The following is a 25,077-nucleotide window of genomic DNA, read 5'->3' on the forward strand; positions in this document are numbered from 1 at the left end:
AGTCAATTCCCTCAGGACTCTCAGGTGCATCTTTTCAGGTCCCATAGACTTATGTATGTTCAGGTTCCTCAGGTGGTCACAAACCTGATCTTCTATTACAGTGGGAGAGACGTTGCTCCCCCCGTCCCTGCCTTGAGGTCCAACCTTCTGCTCCCTGTCATAAGACAGAAGAAGCATGAGGGTTGCAAATTTTCACTGTATCCTCTGTCACCATCACAACGCTTCTCTCTAAATTTCCATTCAAGTGTTAATAATTTATGAATCAGCAGGCAACAAATGCTCATTTCAAATGCCTTGACATATTTGTGATATTCATATAGGATTGGTAGACCTGTGCTCATCTGAAGAGGCAGATAGTGATCGTGCAGGGTATCCTAATGTTTCTAAAATGTTATGACACATCTGCAGTTAGGCATCTGAAACCCAATGTTAATGTCAATGATCAACACATGACTTTGTTCTTGATTAAATATGTTTCACATTTGGAGGTCAGATCAGTCATACTAAACACAGGTCTTTAATATTTAAAGTATCTGGCTTACACTCCAGCTGTGTCTCCTGAAGGAAGCAGTTGTCTTCCAGGACCTATGTCATGCATAGCAGCTCTAGTGAATGTCTGAGCATTAAAAGAGCATTAGATCCTGTGTTGAAGTGACTGTATCCTACCCTCAGGGAGCTGAATAATTCTACAAATTCCACTGACAGTGTTGACCAAGAGCTCATTTTGTTTGCCTAAATATGCACATCTAATGGCATCTGAAACATGCACACAGGACTGGCAGACATACTGTAGAACCTCTGGATGATCCAGAGGCAAATAAGCAACTGAACAGATCACCAGATCTCCCTTGACTGTACAGGACATCACACATAGTTCATATACAGCCACCAAGATTCAAACAAGATCTACATTTACGTTTCTTCAATCAAAAGGTGAATTCCAACCATTGAGCTTGTATAATTTTCTCACACAAAGGCAGACGACACCAAGTTGGGCAGGAGCCTTGATCCACTTGAGGGTAGGAAGGCTCTACAGAGGGATCTGGGCAGGTTGGATTGATGGGCCAAGGCCAACTATATGAGGTTCAACAAGGCTCGGTGCCGGGTCCTGCACTTGGGTCACAACAACCCCAGGCAATGCTACAGGCTCGGGGAAGAGTGGCTGGAAAGCTGCCTGGAGGAAAAGGACCTGGGGGTGTTGGTCAACAGCCATCTGAATATGAGGCAGCAGTGTGCCCAGGTGGCCAAGACGACCAACAGCATCCTGGCTTGTATCAGCAATAGTGTGGCCAGCAGGACTAGGGAAGGGATTGTGCACTGGCGAGGCTGCACCTCCAGTCCTGTGTTCAGTTTTGGGCCCCTCACTACAAGAAGGACATTGAGGTGCTGGAACGTGTCCAAAGAAGGGCAACAAAGCTGGTGAAAGGTCTAGAGCACAAGTCTCATGTGGACCAGCTGAGGGAACTGGGGTTGTTTAGCCTGGAAAAACAGAGGCTGAGGGGAGACCTTATCGCTCTCTACAACTACCTGAAAGGAGGTTGTAGTCAGGTGGCTGTTGGTCTCTTCTCCCAAGTAACAAGTGATGGGACAAGAGGAAATGGCCTCAAGTTGATCCAGGGGAGGTTTAGATGGGATATTAGGAAAAAATTATTCACTGAAAGGATTATGAAGCATTGGTACAGGCTGTCCAGGGAAGTGGTTGAGTCCCTGGAGCTGTTTAAGAGACATGTATATGTGGCACTTGGCAGTGCTAGATTAATGGTTGGACTTGATGATCTTAAAGGTCTTTTCCAACCAAAATGATTGTATGATTCTATGATTCTATATAACATAATTTGGGACTCCCTAGTGTGTCAGGTCTGGCTTTCTGTAGCTTCAGAGTAGTGAGGATCTTCTATAGGTCCTATATTGACACCCTGAGGCTCCTTAAACCATACTACATGAGGGCAAATGAAGTAAGCTTCTTTTCACAGATACTAATCAAGAATAAGGCACACCTTCCCAACTAAATTGAATACTCTTAAAACTATTGGAAAATGCCATTTTATCTTAAAATTCTCGTCTTATGTATATATGTATATACTTAAACTCTTCTATTTTAATTTGTTTTATTGTTCAAATATAGATAAGATATTACTGCTCTAACTTATCTTCTATACATGCAGAAGGAAAGTCTTCAATTTTTCTTCCCGAAAATGCACATGTTAGTTCCTCCCTCTAAATTTATTTGGACAGCAGTTCTCTACGAAAACAGTTAAGAGACTTTTTTGTTTATTATGAAGTATTTGCATTTATTTTTATTACTATCATCATCTTCATTGTCATTAGGTATTTTTTCTGCTTCATTTATCAATTGTAATTGAAAAATCGCTTACTTACAAGGACCTGTGTCCAAACTAGTGTACATGTTTATTTCTTCCAGTTAATAATCATGTTTTCATTCAATTCAGTGCATACTAAAAAGTCCTATAAAGCCATCTGAACTACTATAATAATTTCCATGTATTTAAAAGCAAACAAACAAAATGTTATATTACAGCTTTGTTCTGTCTAAATGCAGATGCTTCTTTTACTCTAATTGTAATAAATTTATACATTATGGCAGCTGGAATTGTTGTCTAGGTCAATAACCTAGGGAAAAACATCATCTTGAATAAGTTGAACAAAATAATTAACATTTGCCAGCCGTTACAGCAAATTTCCATCAGCATTGCCCATTCTAAATGCTATTTTAAGAAATATCAAAACTAAGTTACATTGTTGCAACAAAACAGTTCTTGCAAACGTAATGTTTGCATCTTTCAGTAGTTTCATATCTAGTGAAATATTCATAAACCTTCATGAAAACATGCTTGAAATCTGAAAGGCAATTCTATGTTATTTTTAAAAAAAAAAAAAAAAAAAGTAAAATCTTGAGGAACTACATTGTTTCTTATTATTTGTTGTTTTTCCTTAGGAAGGACCAAAATTTCCCATTACCTGTGCTCTACCCCGACATCAGACTGTGTCCTAACTTGTACCTGAAGAATCTTATTGTCCACAGTATCATGGTGCTGACCTAAAACTACTACTTGAAGACAAAGTCATTTCAATGTTCAACTGAAAATGAAAATTATTAGAAATGAGGATGGCATCTGAATGAGAAGTTTTATTCCATTAGTTTTGATTCTTCAGAGTAGCCCAAAAAAACAAGAAGTAGAAGGATTTTTATAAGTGTGCTGGTATTAATAGATTATCACTTATTATTACTGAGAAACCTGAGAAACAGCAGAAAAGAAAAATGACAAAACCAATGACACTGACCTTTTGTCAGCAGGAGCTCAGCAGCCAGCACATTGCTAGGACAACCACCTCCCAGTCACCTATGGCAGAAGAGTCAAAAACCTCAGAAACTGATGGCCAGCCAGAAAGGTAAGAAATTACTTCAGGTAAGAGTAACAGTTTTAAGATGCTTTAACCTGATTATTAATGTTAGAACTGTGCTATTAATTTCTGAGCCTTTTATATTAATTTTGGATACTGGTATATGGGAGTCACTTTACCAGAGCCAGTTTGCCTTAGTGAAGTTGGACTAGCAATAAAATCTTGAGTCCATACATAAGGTATGTTTTCTTTTTGCTCATAATTAAATTTTACGTGTCACAATGGGTACACACAAGTTTGGAAAGAAAAAGTGACAACAACCCTTAAGACGTTTACATTAAGAAAAGCTATGTCTACACTGAAACAAAAAGCCCAAATTTTTATCTTTGGAAAGCAGAATACTTTTTTTCATTAACTAAGGTCTTCTGAATATTTTATTTTTTTTCGTATGCCATATTGCTCTTCTGTCTCAGCTCAGAATTAGAGAAAACCTTCAGGAAAAAACTCTAAACTTTAAAATAAATGGGAAGTTTATCTGAATAATAATGGATGATTATACTTCCTTTATTGTTATGATGATCACCTAGTGATACACTTTAGTCACAGAAACAGAAGTAAAGGGGGGGGGGGAATCAAAATGAAAGGCTAAAACAATGCATGTATGTCTATAAGAATTTAAATAGCTCATATTTCTGCATTGGAACCTGAAAGAAAAAATATTCATCAGAATTGTACTCAGAACTATTAAGCATCTCACATAACCTCACAAAATTAATACATTTCTATGAAAAGTAAAAATAATTTTATTCAAAATGACAGTCTGATTTCCTACTGCAGTTACAACTTTTGTAATAGCTGTTTCCATTCTTCTTTATGAGCCAAGTTCTCTAGACTAATCACTTTCTAATACACTTCAGTGTCAACTTATAAGGGGTGCAGTGTATCATTTTAAAAGATATTCTAAAGATGTCACTGAAGGGTTTTTTGTGTAGTGAAGTCTATTACAAACAAAAATTAAGATCAAACTTTTATGCAAAATACTTTTATACCAATCATTTTGAAGAACTTTAAGACAGCTAAATTATATGACACAATATAAGCTTATCTTTGAGAAATTTAGTCAGCATTTCTAACTCTCAGAAGTGCAATATTCGCTATTAATATGCATAGTTTCAATTCCTAAAAATTTCCATTTTTTTTCCTACAAACATTTTAAAAATAGGGAGGTTTTGCATGGCATGTGGTACTAGTCAAAACACCTGTAATATAGCAATAGAGTTACCTTAGCTTCTTTCTTTCATAGTGGGAACCTTCAACGTGTTTCTGTTTTGGTTTTTTTTTTTTTTTCTTACTGGCTTGTTTTAATTATGGTACTATTTATTTCTCCTCTCCCTCTTAATGCAGTTTGGTGTGCATTGGTATTTACACATTACTTTCTTCTTGCTCTTCCCTAACAATCTTCCTTATCTGGTTCTTTTTCTAAAACTAATTTTTTTCTGACATGAGAAGTGCAAAGTAATGGACTGGATTCAGCATTGAAGATGTAAATTTCAGTCTCAGTACTGCCATTCATCTTTTGGGTGATATGAAATAAATTATTTCTCTGTGAAGGTCTCTGTTTCTTTTTCAAACTTTGGCTATCTGGAATACAAATTCTCAGAATATCTGTTGTCTCTGTTTTCTATTTTGTAAAAGGAAAAAAAAAAAGTGCAAAGCTTTGAATGTGGTAAGGTTGCCCTGTCACCACAGTGATATGAAGTATGTTCCTTTGCATTAATCTCTCATGCTATCACCTCTTTTTTTGACTTTTACCCCATCTGAACTTTTCTTTCCTCTGATAAAAGCCCTTTAGGATTACAATTTTCTTTCTTAACCTTCAACCTATTTTACCCATGAGGTTATCTTTTCTTGCCTTTTTCAGTCTCTATTTCTTTAGCTATTAATTTCTTCTGGTTTGCAGCTTTTTGTTGACTGAGTTCTCACTCCAACACCCATGCCCGAATTTCTCTTTCTTCTTGTCAACAACAGGACTGTAAATCTTGACTTACGCACCTGCATGAAGACAAATGTGAGAAATCACAAGTAAGGCTCTGTTAGTAAGTATGAAACTTTGGCTGCACAAGATGATGACACTGTTAGAGCTAATGGCATTTTCTATAGCTTTTATGTACTAAGACCACCTAAAAAGAGATCATGATCCAAACTTGTCTATAGGTTGCTAATCTAGCCCTGTCTAATTTTACTTTGTCTATAGTGTGATGGTAAGAAACTATCCATGACGCTAGAAATACAGATCTGAATTCCTGGATGCCAGAAATAGATTTGAACCCCTTCTCACTAAGGATAAACCCAGATTATTTCTTGGTGATTAGCCATTAGGTTATTTCACAAAAACCTGATGACCCATTAAACATGATCGGTGATGTAGGTTCATACAAAGTAGAGTGGGATCAGTATCTGAAATCCAAATAAAGAGATTTTCCAAGAATGTGAGTGATGCTCAAGGAAGAAGATGGTATATAGTTCTTATCAACCTACCAGTCTTTTTGGACTATACCCCTGAGATGCCCAGCTCTCTGTACATTGTGCAGAGTTTAAATGCCTCAGTTTCTTATTACACCATGAAAGCCTTCTACTTAAAACCAAACATTGTACTTCAGCTGCAAGTTCCTGTCTTCTATACTGGTTCCGGCTCTAAATGTTCATTGACCTTGTTTCTACTTAGATAAGTCATACTGTAGCTTAAAATTGAGTACGAATTTTGCAGAGCTCTATCACTAGGCTGTTTATTCTTTTATGCATTAGCAGGATTTTCAAAATATAAAAATTGATTAGCTAACATTCACAATACATATAATAAGAGAGAAACAGTTTAATTCATAGAACAGAACAATAATTTATTGCTATATAATGAAATATGATCCATAGAAGGTAATGTTTTATTATAACAAAATTCCAAAATGTAATTTCAAATTTAGCTTAGTATGTATTATTGACTCTCTTCATTATAGAATCATAGAATCATAGGGTATCCTGAGTTGGAAGGGACCCATAAGGAGCATCGAGTCCAGCTCCTGGCTCCACACAGGACCAGCCAAATCAGAGCATATGACTGAGAGTGTTGTCCAGACGCTTGTTGAACTCAGTCAAGCTCGGTGCTGTGACCACTTCCCTGGGGAGCCTGTTCCAGTGCCCGACCACCCTCTCAGTGAAGAACCTTTTCCTGATATCCAACCTAAACCTCTCCCGTCGCAGCTTCATTCCGTTCCCTCGGGTTCTATCACTGGTCATTGTATTGTAAAATCCCGTAATATTTAAAGCTATTTTTTAGGCAAATTCTGTCTTGACATCCTTATCTTTAGGGACATATTTAGACATATTGTGTAAAATAAGCCTCAAACTTTTTGCCATTTTTAGTTTGAAAGCTTTGTGTGTATGTGTGTACACGTACATGACAAATCAATGAGCAATATCACATAGCGCAATTAGCAATGTAGCTTTCTAACTTATTTACAGTTTCTTCTGTGGTATAGAACTATTAATTTTCTCCATTGATTCATTCCTAAAATAATACAAAGTGCCTTGCAGTAGTTTTTTTTTTTAAGCATTATAAAAATTCAAGCCCAAAGCTTGCTGAAAGCCTATGCCTAATCACAGATTTTTATTCATGATCTATGGATATAGTGTGGACCAGGACTGTGTTTGAAACACAGAATTAATGTAGGAGTCTTTGAAAGTATTAATTCAAGAGCAGAGTAAGAAAGGGTTGTACTTCAAGAAGAATCCTTCAGACACAACGTGTAGGGCATATCCATTATTAAAACAAGTTTTAAAAAAATTGAGCACGCACCTAAGTATGTAGTAAGGAAAATTCCAGCTGGTGGCTTCTGCAGTGTGCATAAAAATTCACTATTAGAAATATTCTTTCCAGTAGCAGTGAATTCTCTGTGCCTCTGGATAATTTATTTCCTGGGGCATCGTCTTGGCTTCAATATTCCTTGCTGTGTTCTCCTAAGATGTCAGATTGAAGTTCAAAATTGATCTTCCATGTTAAATTTTGTTATTTTACTATGGTAACCATCTATGAAGATGATTTCTTCATGACAAGTAGGTCAGAGCTGATCAGTATGAAATGATATAGCATCCCACTGAAAAGGAATCAATATATTGTGGAAAACATACAAAGTGTTTGTCTACCTTAATAAGGAAATTATTCTGTGTCATTGTTCAAGTTTATTTTAGCTGGTAGTGTGATAACATTTGTTCAACAGATTTAAGCCACATATTTAATTGTTATTATCTTAAGCGAATCTATGGAACAAAGGAACACATTTTCTAAAACTAAATCTCATTCACAAATGTTGTGGTTTAACCCAGCAGGCAGCTAAAACAACCACACAGTCATTCACTCACTCCCTGCCAGTGGGGGAGAGAATCGGGAAAAAGAGGTAAAACTCATGGGTTGAGATAAAGACAGTTTAATAGGAAAGAAAAGGAAGAAGAAGAGGAAGAAGAGGAAGAAGAGGAAGAAGAGGAAGAAGAGGAAGAGGAAGAGGAAGAGGAAGAGGAAGAGGAAGAGGAAGAAGAAGATAATAATAATAATAATTAATAATTAATAATAATAGAATATATAAAACAAGTGATGCACAGCACAATTGCTCACCACCCACAGACCACTGATGCCCAGCTAGCTCCTGAGCCACAGTCCCAGCCCCCAGCCAGCTTCCCCCAAGTTACATATGAGCATGACATCATATCCTATGGAATAACCTTTGGTCAGTTTGGGTCAGCTGCCGTGGTCGTGTCGCCTCCCAGCTTCTTATGCATCCTCAGCTGACTCACTGGTGGGGCAGTATGAGAAACTGAAAAGTCCTTGACTTAGTGTAAACATTGCCTAGCAACAACCAAAATGTCATTGTGTTATCAACATTATTCTCGTATTAAATCCAAACCATGGCACTATACCAGCTGCTAGGAAGAAAATTATCTCTAACCCAGCTGAAACCAGGACAACAGATCTGAACGCAAACCATTCCTTTAAGAAGGATACTGTCAGACCTCCTTATTTACATCTTCTGGTACCAGTTGTGAATGGTACAATGCTAATTTTTCTGTAAGTGCAGGCTTTGATTATATCTGTAGAATTTTCAGAGAAACCAAAAATTGAATTGAAATAGCTAGAGAAAAAAAAAAGAAGAAAAAATGTCACCAGCCCAAGTATTGTTACAGGGACCATCTAGAACCAGCTAGGATATATGATAATATCACAGAGATATTAAATATAAAAAGTTGTATTACTTCAACAACCAACATTGGAGTGACTACTGTTGAATGGTCTGTCCAGTTCTGATTTAAACACTTCAAAAGAACCCTTTTGTGTATTTAAGGAGAAACATTTCAAGAATATTGAGATACTAGAAAACCTGACAAGACACAAGAAAATCATTACAGGATCAGGAAGTGTGCCTTATTGTGAGTAGTTCAAAGTCTGCATAACTCTAGTTCATTCTGAGCAAGATTAAATGGCTGGATAAATCACAGACTCTAAATCTGTGATCTACATGAGGACAAGAATTTGAAATCAGATGGCTATGCAGCATAACAGAAAAGCAAGGAATGGTAATGGAAGCTATAACGACTAGAAACCAAATAAACTTTCTAAGACTGAGAGTAACTAGCCGTCAAGGAAATTTCCAGTGATTTAAAATTATTTTCTATCATGGAAGTTTTAAAATAAAGTTGATTATTTTTCTCAGCTATGTGCTTCCATGTAAGGAGCTACTACATATGCAACAGGATACTCCTATCTTTTCAGAAAGTCAGATTGAATAATTAGAGTTTATTACTCATACAGCTGACAAGTTCTCATTTTCCTTCAACCACTGATGAAGTACCAGAAAGTATATATCCTTCCAGAAACACTGTGGCTATAGACTACTACATTTTTTCAGTTGACTAATTCTCTAAGGTCTCTTGACCCTCTCAACTACTGGAAAAATAAATTGCCTGGACAAAGATGTCTGGTGCCATTTTATGAGCCTAAGTATTCTCCTGACCTCTGTCTGCCACTTCAGAGGAACACAACTCTCCCACAGGTCCTTTGTAATGTCTGCCAATCTTGTTCCGATGCTGCAGAAACCGTAAAGCATCAAAAATAGCCATCAGTAGTTAGACAGCTGAATTGAGTTCATTGACTAAAAAAAGATCTTACACAATATTTCTTTTCAGAAATCATGGACTTAAAAACCAATCATAAGTATGAAGGTTAAGTGTGTGTATAGACAAGGGGAACAGAAAGTGTATAAAGAGTGAATGTACTCAGCCCAATAAAGCCTTTAGAAATTATTTCCTACACTCAAAGGAGAAGACCTATTCTGTTGTACATAGGATTAACTTTTAAAGTGTCTCATCACTCTCCTCAAGACAAACAGCATGTTGCATTTGGGCTTCCAATTTCAGCACAAAGACATTTGTGTCGATAGGCTGTTCAGAAAGACATAATACTATTTTCTAAACAGAAGGGCAGAAGTGATATCTGGCCTATTTGTTTAGGCTTAAGAAGAACAAACAAAACAAAGGAAAAACATATTTTAATATAAAATAGATTTTCTTACTCTGAAAATGTATTTTTTGGAAATAAATTGTTTGTGTGGGGTTGACAGTGGAAAAGGTATAGAACAGAAAAAAGAAGTGCCGTACCTAAAACTCCCCACTCATGTTCTGGAGAGAAAGAAAAATTACTAGAGTGAAGAAGATGCCATTCTGACGTCTGTCTTCCATCCAAAATGTCCTATCTCATAGGGGATGTGTATTGAAATGCTTTCTATTGGGTAGCTATCTTAACAGCAATTTTGTCACATTTCAAGGGGGGGGAAATAAGTGTGCTATCATTTATGCATAAACTTAAAGTTCTATTAAAATCTTTATTTCATCTAAAATCTGTCATGGTCCAGTTATAATAATTTTTCTTCTGTACAGCTACAGAATTTGAAGAGTCTTCAGCCACCACATCAATCGTCTTAGTCAATTTATGTTTTCTTCATGCCCTTGCTGCTATAAAATGGTAGGATAAGCTTCCAAACACTAACATTTTAGAGTCTTGTCAAATACAGAGCATCAAAGCAATGATCCTGCAGGCTTGTCTATTCTCGTCCAGGCATCTGGTACGTGTATCAGGAGAGAGATTGCCTCAAGCTATTTTCTGTCACTTGTTAAAATACAGTGAATGGCTGAGAGGTCAGCCAATGAAATATTGCAGAGAGAACCTCAAGGCAAATCTTCACTTGTGTGGTATTATTTCCACAGAATAGAAGATCAGAATTAAACACCATCTGCTAAGGCAGAGCATGTATATGATGCTATCAAAGCCTATGAGCAGAAATAGCTTAACATCATTGTACAGAATCCTGTGAATATCTTGCAGGCGGAGTGATGCTAGAGGAAATGGGAGTCTCATCTTAAAATAAGAAACAGTCTATTACTTTTTTTTTTCAGTCCTATGATGCCTTGAAAGTTTTAGCCAACACCATTCATTCACTGTTCTGTTTTACTTCTGTATCCAGCTTATCAAATTTCATCAAACCATCACAGACATTCATGCATAAGGTCCTGTTTTGTATTCATACTTGAGATTTAAATTCTTCATGCTATGTTATCTGAATAAAAAAAGTAGTTTTCTTCCAAACACAAAATAATTTTATTCTGGCATTATCTTCTTGGTGGTTTTGGTTTGTGCTTTCTAATAGATTTTGGATTTTCCATAGTCTTTTTGTTTCTTATTCTATCCACAGCTGCTAGCTGTGGTATTCTTGGGGACATAGATGTCTATGAGCATGTGCCTTTTGATATCAAAGCTTGTATATTAAGACAACATCCTGGAATGATAGTTTCATTCACAGATAGACCACTGTATTTTCTTTGCTTCTCAAAGTTTCTTTAGCAGTGTTTATTGCTAAAACAAAATCTGTCTGACTTACTGATGTTATGTTGTTGTGATTTGACTCAATTCTCTCTTCTAGGTAGAAATTACAGAGTCTGGAATATTAATTGTGCCTGTTGAAATGCTTTCCTTCCCTAATATGCTAATACGCTTTTCTGCTTTCTCTTTTATGGTCACATTGTTAGTCTGACAGAGTTCATGAAGGATGATGTAGCTCCATGAACTTTATGTATCTAAAAGTTAAACACTTAAATCTGATCAGTGCTGTTAATTCTAAAGAATTGTAATAATTGTGAATATAGCATAATGGGTCAGGATAATTTTGGTTCAGGGAAAGACACAGGCATAATTCTATGCATTGGTGCCAGTTCTCACACTAGCAATCCAGTTACAGGTGTGTGGCAAGGGTCTGCTTTTAGTCAAATGTGAGAAATATTTCTGGTTAAGCTTTGGGTTAAAAAAAAAAAAAAAAGGCCCTTTATCCTGAATGCAGTATTTCTCACTAAGACTTCCTGCTGCTGCAAAGCTGAAAGAACAACAGTGACCTTTTTTGAAAGCAGCTGATGTTCCCAAGAAATACATGTGGGCCATCTTGACAGTGGGCAAGGAATTAAAGGAACCACAAATCTCATTATATGCATTGAAACAAGATGCACTTGATAAGATGCTACATTAGAAACATGCAAGGATAAAAAATTAAGATAAATTTGAGAAAAAGTCTTTAAAGCAAAGCTGATTGGTCCCAATATCATATCGGGGGGGGGGGGGGGAGAAAAAAATGACAAAACCTCACTCTGCAAACAAACAAACAAAAAATCTGTCGTATTTTGAAGTGTGTTCCTCAGTCACTGGAGCACCCATGAAGACTATACAATTCATAGACTGTGAAATCTGTTTAATATTACTGAATGTGAAAACCCCAAATCATGCATAATTCCATCTGAGAGTGTGAGAGTACACAAATAGAAGGTATTTATGATTCACTGACTGCAAACATGACAGATAGTATGATCCATTTATGAGAAAAAATAAAACAAAGCAAAAGCTCAACAAACCAGTATTCTGATTAAGCATCTTTGTTTTTCTTCCTCTCTTCTGAAGAAAGGCGCACAAACATATTAAATGTAGCATATGAAACTTTTTCTTTTAGGAAAATAAAAGGAAGATGAAACACTGACCTAGATGTGTGTCAGGTTACATCAACTAACAATTGAAAGAGTTTGATAACAGAACATGAAGCACAAAATGCTGTTCACTAACGAGAGGTTTTGAGCATTTGTTGAGCGATGTAAGAAAAGACGCTGTGAGATGAGGCGAGGCAAGGTGAGGCAAAGCAAAGCAAGACAAGGCGAAGAAAGAAATATCTTGGCATAAGACAAAAAAGACTTGGAAATACGGAAAACTGCATTTGGAAAAACTCTCATCTGGCCAGTCAGAATCCAATTACCACTGCAGCAACTGAAAAACACATGAAGTTCATATAAAAGGAAAAGAACATACATTTTTATAAATTCAACAGAAACTTTTAGCATAGAGAATATCTAACTGCTCTGGAAATTATGTGTTTCTTTTAAAAATTATTTTATCTTCTTGTCCACTAATTTTTTTCCACTTATGGACTGAATAATCATAGCTATTTAATAATATGAACAAACTCTGAACCACTTTATAACTAGAAATGAAAAAAACAATACAATTATTAAACTCCAATTTGTGGAAAGCAGCTCTGCAGAGAAGGACCAGGGGGTACTGCTGCATGAAAAACTGGACATGACCCAGCAATGTGTGCTTGCAGCCCAGAAAGCCAACTGTGTCCTGGGCTGCATCAAAACAAGTGTGACCAGCAGGTCGAGGGAGGTGATCCTGCCCCTCTACTCCACTCTTGTGAGTATCCCACCTGGAGTACTGCATCCAGCTCTGGGGGCCCCAGTACAGGAGAGACATGGGGCTGTTGGAGAGAGTCCAGAGGAGGGCCATGAAGCTGATCAGAGGGCTGGAGCACCTCTCCTATGAGGAAAGGCTGAGAGAGTTGGGGTTGTTCAGCCTGGAGAAGAAAAGGCTCCAGGGAGACCTTATTGAGGCCTTTTAATTCTTAAAGGGAGCTTATAAGAAAGAGAGAATGTTTACCAGGGCATGTAGTGATAGGAGAAGGGGTAATGGTTTTACAGTGAAAGAGGGTAGATTTAGATTGGGCATGAGGAAGAAATTTTTTACAATGAGGGTGGTGAGGCACTGAAACAGGTTGCCCAGAGAAGCTGTGGATGCCCCATCCCTGGAAGTGTTGAAAGTCAGGTTGGATGGGGCTTTGAGCAACCTAATCTAGTGGAAGATGTCCATGCCCATGGCAGTGGGGTTGGATGAGATTATCTTTAAAGGTTCCTTCCAACCCAAACCATTCTAGGATTCTATGATTCTATGATTGGGCTTCTGCTGATTTCAGTGTGAAGAAATCTCTTTAAATTCAAGTATGTCATTAATGTGTGAGAATAGATATTTTAAAGTTTTTAAAAGTTTGAAGAATCGTCAGGGAGGCACTGAAGGATCATGTTGGTTTTTTGCATTTAGTAATTTCTGTTTGGTGAATGTCCTTTTTCAGTCATTTCAGATTTAGTCTTCTCCTGATTTTAGGCTGAATCTTGTCCTGGTGGATAAGTAATTGCTGCTGCTTCTTTTGTCTCAACATTTCTTGAGCTCTGTCACTGCTGATTCTGATTTCTTTTCTCATCATTACTTTCATTTCAGCCTGAAGGATGAAAACATAATCTCCATACAGGCTGCCAAAAGTGCCTTTTCATCAATTGAGATGGTGCCAACTGACAAAGCAATGAGGAATCATTTCCCCCCTAGGAGAGCAAGCTTGTTATTCCTCTTCTTTGCTACATTCATCAGTGGGAGTCCTAAGGTCACTTTTGTTACCTATGTCCAATCTGATGAAATACTGTTGCAGCCTCTGGCTTACAGAAAGGGGTCTGTGGTTTCCCACTCCCCGCCCCCAACTCCCCCGTTTTCCAGATCTAATGCAAGTCAGTTTAGCTTCTTTTGCATTATGACTAAGTTCAGTACAGACTCCTTATACTAACTCTTATATCTGATTGATAATGAAAATATTAGTCAGAACATGCAGATGAGCAGAAACATTTAGTACAATTGCTAACATCACTCATCTGTAAAGTATCTGTGAGATTCTTTTCCCCAAGAAGGCCCCAGGGCTCCCCTCAAAGTTCAGCCATCTCTTGCATATCTCCCCCTGAACTATCTATGTTATCTGGCTATCTCTCACAGCACTATTTTTCAGCTTCTTGCTCTGTTCCCTGTAATGCCCAGCCATTTCTCGTGTTGCATCCAGCAATTTCTCGTGGTCTGTTCTGTTAGCTAAAATTTACTCTAGTTATCTGCTTACATACCATAAAAAAGGGCATAGCTTCATATTAAATGATTGAATTTTATTTAGTAAAAAACCCCACCCAAACATAAAGAAAAAACAACCCAAAAATCCAAACCAGTACTTTGAAGTTTCATGTTTATGCTGTTAACCTTAAAAATACAGCATATGTTACATTAAAGAACAGGCGAAAATCACTGTTTAGAACAGTAGGCACTTCACCTCTATTTCTTCCTCCTATATTCAGTCCTATGTTTATTGAATAAGAGTCCTTTGAGAATTTATCTATATTGTTTACTTTCTTTCTGAAAAGTTGCCTTTCTTATTATTAACAGTAGAGCAGAGAAAACCCTCCACTTTCACTCCAGCCACTGTAGCTAGCAAAAACAAGAATATTTATCACAAAGAAGGAGAAAGAAGAGTTCTGACTTCATTCACTAAATTTGCTTGTTTTGGAGCTAAATCCAAAATAGCAAAGGCTTTACTGTGTCTTTGAAAAATGAGCTCACTAGAAGAATGAAAATAAAAGATTAAAGATAAAATAGTAATATTGTAAGATACAAGAAAAATAAAATTACAAAGAGAAAACAGACAAAGCTGGGGAAAAGCCAGAGACGAAATAGAGATAGGAATGGAAGAGAGAGAAGAAAAATATGCAGAAAAGAATAGGCATAAAAGAACAAGATTAAGACATAGGGAATAAAGAAATTATGAAAGAGTACAGTGTCCATTTCTTAATGTCAGTGTATGAATTGCTCCAATGACAAACTGAATTGTCAGAAAAGTATGCTGATTAGAAATCTGGATTGAGCCATAAAGAAGATTTTCACAGAGTAGGGAGACATCTAACCAAAAAAAGGGGGAAATTCAGAAGGGAATACAATGAGAAACTGAATGTCTGAACTAGCCTTGGAAGTTAAACTTAGATTAATTATATACATACATACATATAAACATACATACATCTAATCAATGTTTAACAGTATAAGCAACTAGGAATAAGCACAGGTAACAGATTTATAGAAATTGAGGAAGTGAATGAAAAATGAAAATAGAAAAGAAAGATAAAGGAAACTTTATTACTTTAAACTTTTTTTTTTATTATAAATATTTAGAAGTATGTTAAAATTAGGTGTTATACACCTAGATTTTCTTGGAAAAAAACTAATATTGTTTTGAACATCCACAACAATGTATAATATTTTGAAATACAGCCTAGCAGAGAGCCATAATAGCAGACTGTTTTAACTAAACTGAAGAACCATTTTTAGAGCTGGTTAGAAAAATTTTATTCACAAAGCAATTTTATATTCGGAAAGGAACACCATCAAAATAAAATGTTTAAAACAAGGTTGGGGCTTTTTTTTTTCCTGAAATCTGATAAAAAGGCTTTTGATTTTTCTTTTTTTTTTTGCTACGTTTGTTTTAACTAATAGAAAACATGTTGTTTAAATTCTGTCCTTAACATTATTTGAGGGTTTGTTATTGCATTGCTTAAAATCTTTATTCATTTAATTTCAGATAAGCATGCACAAAATAACAAAGTTTTTGTATTTATTTCTGTTCCCAAACTGATGCAAAAAATATCCAAATCCTGGCATTTAGAATTGTATAAAAGTTGTTTACCAGACATCTCTGGTGGGTATCATCCTTCTTTCTCAAAGTAACTTCTTCCTAGGAATTCCTAGTACCGAACCTAGAGAGTCATCAGTTAGAGCTATCTTGTTCAAGTGGTTGCAGCTGGATTTCTTTATGGATGGATGTTCAGGAAATGCTGACATCCAATAAAATTATGTAGACTAGTCTGTTTGGCACAATTCTCCCATCTTGAACTGCTCTGGGGAAAAAAAAAAAAAGTATATTATGTTAAAAATATTTAGAATAAACCTCTATGATGTAATTAATAATATCCATCTTTAAGGATTTAAAAGTGCTATCTCTACTTTAAGGAAGAAATTTTGTTTTTCTTCCTTCCTAAAGGAAATTCTTCCTAAAGACAGTTAATCTCATCCTGAGACACCCTGTGCAGGTAGCATAAATCAGACATGTAACATCTGAAGGCCTTCAGTTAGATTATGTGAAACTCTGTTACAAATTTTTGCTGTGTTTTTGCCTAATCCTTGTTCAGTGAGGAATTCAGACATTTTGTTTTCTTTTCAAAATACTTTGAAAAATTTTGTTTTGAAAAGTTATTTCCCTCTTTCCCCCACAGAGAGAATGATGTATTATATAAATATTTGACTAATGCCAAAGAGATTTTAACGTGAAGTTAGCAGGAGGCCACAGCTTGCATCCTCACCTGAATCACAAGAGCCCGTCTCCCCACAGACTTACTATATTTTGAAAATGTAGGTGGATCAAGATCTGCAGAAATATTTATTCATTTTCCTAAACTGTGGCTTGCCTTACTCATCATTTTATTCTTATTATTCAATTTAACACATGTAAGTGCAAATAAAGTCTGAAATACAAAACGTTTCTTACTCTAAAAGCACAAAGGATGTCAGTTCCATTTGGTGCAAAGTTGCTAAAAGTCTAAAATGACAGCACTATTCACAGAGCTAAGGATGATTATCCATGTTCCTCACCACTTCTCCCAAACACGTGCCAACAGTTCACAGGTGTTTACCGAAAGAGTAGGTGAAAATGGAATTGCGTGTGGTTTCACTATGGCTTTCACTAAAAGGTTTTTGCCAAGTGCACCCACCTGTACATCTGTTAGAGTGGTGACGCACGTTGAATAATTTTTTGTCATATCTCATGCTTCCTGTGGTTATGTCTAGACAGAGAAAAACTACATTTTTTATTTTAAAGTCTGTCCTTTTATAAATAGAATCCTAAATGTATTTGGCTGGTCAGTCACTTAGGTGGAGGCAGTTTGACAGCTAAAGGCAAGTTGTCAGCAACAAATACTTTCAGGGAAATCTATTGAAAATGCTACTCTCTTGCCAGACCATTGAGCAGAACTCCACAGGAGCTGTGAAAGGAGATGGTTTCCTGCTATCAGCTAAAATTCCCGAACCACAGGGGCCAGAGCAATATCAAAACAATAGGATTTTGCTATAGCGTGATCGGTCCCTGCAAGTTCTGCCTGGTATGCTCTGCGGGGGATGGGACAGGTTGTGTGGTAGAGTGCCCTGTCTAACAGACCCTATGGTAATGCTCAAACTATGAATAGTGTGACCTGCTACAGCTCAGTGACAACAGACAAATTAATGGCAAGCTGACACAGCATTCAAACTCTCTAAAGTGGTTAAAGAATACCTTTGCTGGGGAAACTTATTGATTGCTAAAGAAGCTGATTTATATAGAGAAAGGAAACAAATGGTCATGGTTTTAACTTAAGAGTAGATGTTATATGAAGTCTTTATTCACTTGTCTGACTATCATGGGTTCCAAATTAAGCTATCTAGAAAGAGCAGAAACAGAATATATACTCATAGGGGAGTTTATTTTGGGGTTTTTGTTTTTTATTCGGTTGTTGTCTGTTTTTACAGGGGTGGGTATGTTTGCATATCTAGATAGGCTTATCTAAAATAATAGCAGTGAAAGACATTGTTCCCAGATTTTATGGTTCACTGCCGTGTTTGGAGAAGGAAGTAGATTTGCATCAGCTTGTTAGCCAAAGTAGAGGCCTGTTGCACTCAGGAAGCAGAACAGTGCAAACTAAGCAAAGCATAATTGCCCTGAACCCAGAAATAAGCACAACAAAATAGCATGTCCAGCAGCAGTGCACTGACATTTTGTAGCATAGTTAAAGCTAAGCATTTAAGTAACACATAATGCCAAAGAAGCAGAACAAAACTTGTGGTATAATTGCTCAAAAGGAGAACTGAAAAACATGTGCAAGCAGTAAAATCTGCAAGATAAAAACAAAGGATGCAGAAGAAGTAGGAAAGATGCCTGACAAATTCTGAACCACTTTTAGTCCCCAAAATAAGCTGAACTGTGTTAGGAGATTATAAGGTCCTTCCCTTTCTTTTGGGGAAGGAATCAGGAGCATAAAACCAGCAGTGAAGAGAAGAATGATGGGGAAGAGTTTGGTCACCTCAGTTCTGTTTTTTCTCATCAAAGAGCTCTCACATATGGCCAATTTTCATTTGGTGATTAAAACATGGCAAAGTCCATAGCCATCAGCAGTAACTACATAGCATCCACTCCATGGTACTGTGTACTCTCAGCCGATGTAGGATATGATCATTAAAGAATGACTGCTTCATATAGATAGTGACAACAATTGGTAATGGGTGATATCTATTGTCAAAGTCAGTCCAGCAGTGTTGTTTTGAAGTTGGAAACTGGTCTGAATTATCAGTCATCTAGACATTCCCATCATAATAGACTCTAATTCCCTAACTGATGTATATCCATATTCAGTTGCAATGTGTCTTGATGTCTAAGAGATAAACATCAATATTTGAAATGACTGCCCTTAACTTGTTTTATATTCAATGAAGAAAAATAGGCATCCTTAGAGGGAAATTAGTCTGATCTATCCTAGTTACCCACCTAGCTGTACAGACAAATTGTCCTATCGAGTGCATATCTTACTCCACTGAATATAAAAAGCAGACTAGAATAATTATTTCTCAGATTTCTTTAAATTTACCATTCTGCCTTCCAACACAAGCAGCAAATACAGCACATAAGAGAACAGAATCTTCTGAGTTTCAGCTCACTTCTGACTGCTCTGGGGAAAGATCGCCTTCCCCAGAGGCAATAGGTGACATTTAGCTTTTTTTAAGTCTCTCAGTTGTAGAGTCAGATTGACCAACTTGTGTCCAGCAACTGGCAAAAAAGTAGGACAGAATTTTTGCCTGGAGTGTATCCAACATTCCTTGCCTCCTGGCTGCTGGAAGCTCACTGCACCTGGCATGTGCTCTGCAAATGAAGTGCCTCCCTGCTGCCAGTCCTTTCAACCCGACAATTGGGCTTGAAACCAAATCATCTAGAATGCATCACTAGGAGTCATAGGCTGAAAGTGGCAAACTGATGAGTAAGATGTACTGTTATGGGAGCAGGCAGGCAGCAAAGTGAAAACAATCTGGGTCCATAAGAGGACTTTCAGGAAGTTGAGTGAAAGAGTGCTGTTCAAGGAATTTCAGAAAGTAACTTTTGGGACAGTAAACTGAGGAGAAAAGTTATGCCAGTTATGAAGGAGACTAGCAGAAACCGGTAACGTGAAGAAAAAGGGCTGAAAAGACAGATTTTGATATAGAAAAGATGAAATTAATTAATCTTCCTGAAATATTGCTTTTTCTGATACTTTCTCATGTATTGTTACAGTTTGTCTTTCCTTTGAAATGCAAATGATTTTCCAAATTTGCAGAGACATACTTTTATTAGATCTGCTTGAAAAGTTTAAACAAAATGTTTCAAGTTCAGTTAGAGTTTATACTTTCATTAGAGCTTCTCCAAATGTTTTGTGCTGTGTATAGCTGACATAATGGATTAAGGAATGCTAGTACCAATAACTGCTTAATGAAATGATATGGCATCTGTCCAAGCACTCAGTTATTCCAGCTAATAAACTTAAACAAAAGAAAAACCCTTTTTAGCAAAAAAACCCACCACAAACCAAACCAAACCCAACCCAACCCAACCCTTTCCTATTTTCTGATGCATCTGACACTGTCTGTAGTCTGAGTCAAGTGTCCTGTAAATGGACAGGCATCACATGCTTTATATTCTTTCCAGTACATGTTAATATCAAGGTTGTCAAATAGTTTAAAAATGAAACGTGACAACTTAATGAAAACTAAAAGCTGTCACTTGCGATACAAAATGTGTTGACAGAAAATACCCTGCAACCATACAGTCTCTATTTAGCACTAAAGAATGTATGGAATTTGCTGAGTAATGCATTTTATTTTGGTAGCTATTCATTCAAGATATAATATACTACAAAGCCCTTTGTTGAAAAAAGTTATAAAACTGTGAGTGCTCTTTTAGTAAACCACTGTATCTGAAATGCTTTTGCCTTCAAACAGATGATAGTTTATTTTTCCTCTAAATGTGCTGAAATATCTAATTCAATGTAGCTAAACTAATGAGACTTCAAATACTGCTTTCCAATCATAAATACTTTAAGTCTCAATAGCTGACAAAATCAGATTAGGAAATGTGAATAACTTGATCTAACACAGATTAGAGTAACCTGCTTTTATTTGGCTTTAATAAACAACCACCCCAGAGCTCTCATCTTCTTGGTGGGATTGGCTGAATGTAGGCTGGACTGGAGAGGCACAGAGAGGAAGGACGACACTGTGAAACACTGGGGCACAAATGGCTTCATGATACATATTCCATTTATTTTCCACTTCAATGAGGGTAGATATAAGTGCTGACCCTTCAGAGGTGTCAGTCAAAGAGTTCCACCAGGCATATCTACACAGCCAAATAATAAAAGGCCAGGAACAGCTCAGAGGATGACATGCTTGTTCATCCACACTCTTTAGCTGTTATCTTTTTCCGTGGCTATGGTTTGGACACATAGAAATAATAGCACCTCAAGGACAGTGGTGCACAACTGGGAGGAAAAGGAGAGCATGGACTGAGAATGAAGACGAAAAGTCATGGCTAGTTTTCAGCAGAGCCAAAGCAGAGTGAAGAGAAGTCAGCCTGTGAAAGCTAGTCTGTGGATCAGACAATCTCTTGTTTGGTAGTGTAGACATAGACTGTCAAACTAAGCAGACTTTCTAGGTAAGAAATATTCACAGGAGTATTGATGACAGGACTGCAACCTTATAGGGCACTGTTTAATACAGGAAAAGAATGTTCTTCCAAGGGAAAAAAAAAAAAAGAAGAAGAAGAAAAAAAGAAAAAATATTGATGACTGTTGACAGCATGGCAAATCAATTAAATTGTGAAGGATGCAATTGTTCTTACTCAACTTAAAAAAGATTTTTCCTAAAAAATGGAGGTATAAAAATAGATATTTGAAAAAAGATAAAAGGTAAACCCAATGGAAAATACAATCACGACCAAAATGATAGTCACATGAAAATCTAGACTTATAACAATACTTTCTATATTTTTAGCAAAGAGAAATGAAAAGTGAAAAGGCTTGTAAACTTAGAAACAAGTTTTTCATATAAAAATTAATTCTTTCCCAGTAAATTTTGAAATGCTCTGTAACTCTACACATTTGGCTTTAAATAAAGTTGATGACAAAATGAAACTATTGGTTTTATGCATGGGCAGGATCACAAAAATATCTTCTTCACTTTATCTTTTCTTTTTCAGCAAAAGTGAAACTTTTATTTTCTGCCCATGCTGACCAGCACAACTTCCCCGTGGGGCATCGGCAGCAGCCTGCATCCAGCAGTGGTCTGGCAGCACCTCGGGGTGCAGGGTGACCCCCAGGGCAGCTCCTCACTGGGGGGGGGGGGGTGCATTGGCATGCTGTCGGGAGCAGCAGAGGGGCAGTCAAAGGTGGGGCAGCTCCATCTCTCAGAGAGAAATCTCCATAGGTGGGGAGGGGGTGACAGTAGCCCCCATGGCCAGGGGGGTGGCATTTGTCACTGTGTGAGCGTGGCATGCGTGTGTGCACCTGCATGTGTGCATGTGCGGGCAGAGGATGAGAGCTTCTTGGGAATACTTCCAGAAGGGTATTTAGAAGTATTTAGGTGTTTCCTAACATTTTAAAATATCTATTATTGTGGTTTATCTGTTGTATTGGCTATATTGATTCTGAATATGGAATTCACTGATTCCTGGTTAATTACATGTCATTAATAAAACAATTAACAGCTTTGATCCTGATTTGATGTAAATCACATAAGTGAAGAAAGAGGGGGAGGAGGTGCTCCAGTAACTAGAGCAGAGATTCCACCTGCAGCCCATGAAGAACTCCACACCAGAGCAGGTGGATGCACCCAGAGGATGCTGTGACCCCATAGGAAGCCCACACTGGAGCAAGCTCCTGGCAGGACCTGTGGACCCATGTACAGAGGACCCCACGCCAGAGCAGGTTTGCTGGCAGGACTTGTGACCCTGTGGGGGACCCACGCTGGAGCAGTCTGTTCCTGAAGGTCTGCACCCCATGGAAGGGACCCGTGCTGCAGCAGTTGGTGAAGAACTGCAGCCCGTGGGAAGGACTCATGTTGGAGAAGTTGGTGGAGGACTGTCTCCCGTGGGAGGAACCCCACGCTGGAGCAGGGTCAGAGTGTGAGGAGTCCTCCCCCTGAGGAGGAAGCAGTGGCAGAGACAACGTGTGATGAACTGACCGCAACCCCCATTCCCTGTCCCCCTGTGCTGCTGGGGGAGGAGTGACAGAAATTGGGAGTGAAGTTGAGCCCGGGAAGAAGGGAGGAGTGGGGGAAGATGTTTTAAGATTTATTTTTATTTCTCATTATCCTACTCTGATTCCATTGGTAATATATTAATTTCCATGAGTTGAGTCTGTTTTGTCCATGATGGTGATTGGTGAGTGATCGCTCCCTGTCTTTATCTTGAACCATGAGCTTTTCAATGTACTTTTCTTCCCCTGTCCAGCTGAGGAGGTCAGTGAAGAATGGTTTGGTGGGCACCTGGCATCCAGCCAAGGTCAGTCCACCACAAATGCATTTCATGTTTATCAAATTTATTACACACTATCATGTAACAGCTACTGGTGTCATTAAAAACAGCTACTAGCATATGAGTAATAATTTATTCTTCAAACATTAGCTGCTACATGTAACTTTCTTCTGCACTTAATATTTCCCTAAAATATCATTGAAGCTATGCTGATTAGTTGTACTATAATTTGGAATCCTATTATCTTAAGTGGAATGATCAGAGCCAAAGGTGAATGTCGAACTTTTCAGCTTTAACGTTGTTTATAATTAAGAAACAGCTAGTATTTGAACTTTGCTCCTTCCTTTTCACATTATATGTTTAAGCAGAATTTAGCATGAATTTGCTATCTGAGTCACTGGGAAATACCTGAATACAACAGTAATGATCGATTTATTTTAAATAAGACTTTGAAAAGCATATTTGTAATCATTGGTCTCAATGCTTCTTAAATAAAAATATTTAATTAATAATAATTAATACCAACAAATAAATCCACACATATCCTAATCCTAAATCTAAACTACAGTGTAGGTACTCATTTTCCAGATTAGCAAAATATTTTCTAAATTAATTAACATTAAAGGCTTATGCTGTTAGTCTCAGTTGAACTACTTAGACCTAGTCAAGCATTTTTGTTACTTGGAACCACATTTAGGATAGATAGATGGATGGATGGATGGATGGATAGACAGATACATAGATGTGTAGATAGGTAATAGCTATCTATATAGATATGTGAACATTTTCATAATCTCTAAGGGGAATGATGTGCTCAGACCATTCAAAAATCACTTTAAAACCTGTGTATTTTTTTTTTAGGACGTAAATTGATGTAAAAATCTGTATCTTCTCTTTTTATCTTACACCATAGCATGAAACAGAACACTGTACTAAGAGTCCTGTGCTAGCTCCAGACAGGCTGATTTGTCCACAGAATACAGCATAACACAAAAATGATAGCCTGGGTCCTTAAAATAGAATAGCTGTGTTATCAGGATGATAGCACAGCTAATAAGCCTTGCTCTCCACACGGAGTTGCAGTATCATGCTGACATAGATGCTATAGGTATAGTACTTCATGTTCTGAAATTAGTTCATCTAGCAGTGCTTGATGCAGATAGATACACTTTACTTCAACTAGCCCTATCCTGTTTCCCATTTTTTTGTGTGTCCTTGTTCTACTATCTCACAGTATTGGTAACACTGCTAATGTACACTGTAGAAATAAAAATAAATGAATATGTGATGCCTTGCAAACACTGTATCAATGATTCATACAACAGTAACATCATTTCTTGTTTGTGATATTAGAATTGCTTTTTCATAATGGTGAGTCATGGAATCAGAATAGTTATTTGTGATTCGACTAAATAAATCAGGAATGAAGATTAGACTAAGAATGAAGTTTACATATGTTCTCTTCTTCCATATGATCACAAAGAAATGTAGAATAATTTATAGTTAATATAATGATAAATAAATTTTGAAAAATTTTGCCTTTACCTTGTAGCCCTTTCCTAGACAAAAATGTAATTAAAAAATAGGAAAGCTTTGTCCATATGAGGTCTGTAGCATAAGTCATAATTGCTATAATGGCCCATTAAAATAATGAAAACTTTGGAAGTAGGACTTCTAGTTCAGTAATAATAGCTTTTTTTTTTTTTCTTCTCTCCACACTATGCTACAGCACAAAAACCTGTTCCTGTATTGTCTTTATGTGACTTCCAGTAGAGGTTTTGTATCCAGCCCAATAGGAGAACGAAAATGGTTGCCTTTTAAATCAGCATCACCACTTCCAACTGATTTTGATATTCAAAAATGTACTCTAAAA

This window comes from Grus americana, chromosome 1 (genome assembly GCF_028858705.1).
Source record: "Grus americana isolate bGruAme1 chromosome 1, bGruAme1.mat, whole genome shotgun sequence".
NCBI classification, from domain to species: domain Eukaryota; kingdom Metazoa; phylum Chordata; class Aves; order Gruiformes; family Gruidae; genus Grus; species Grus americana.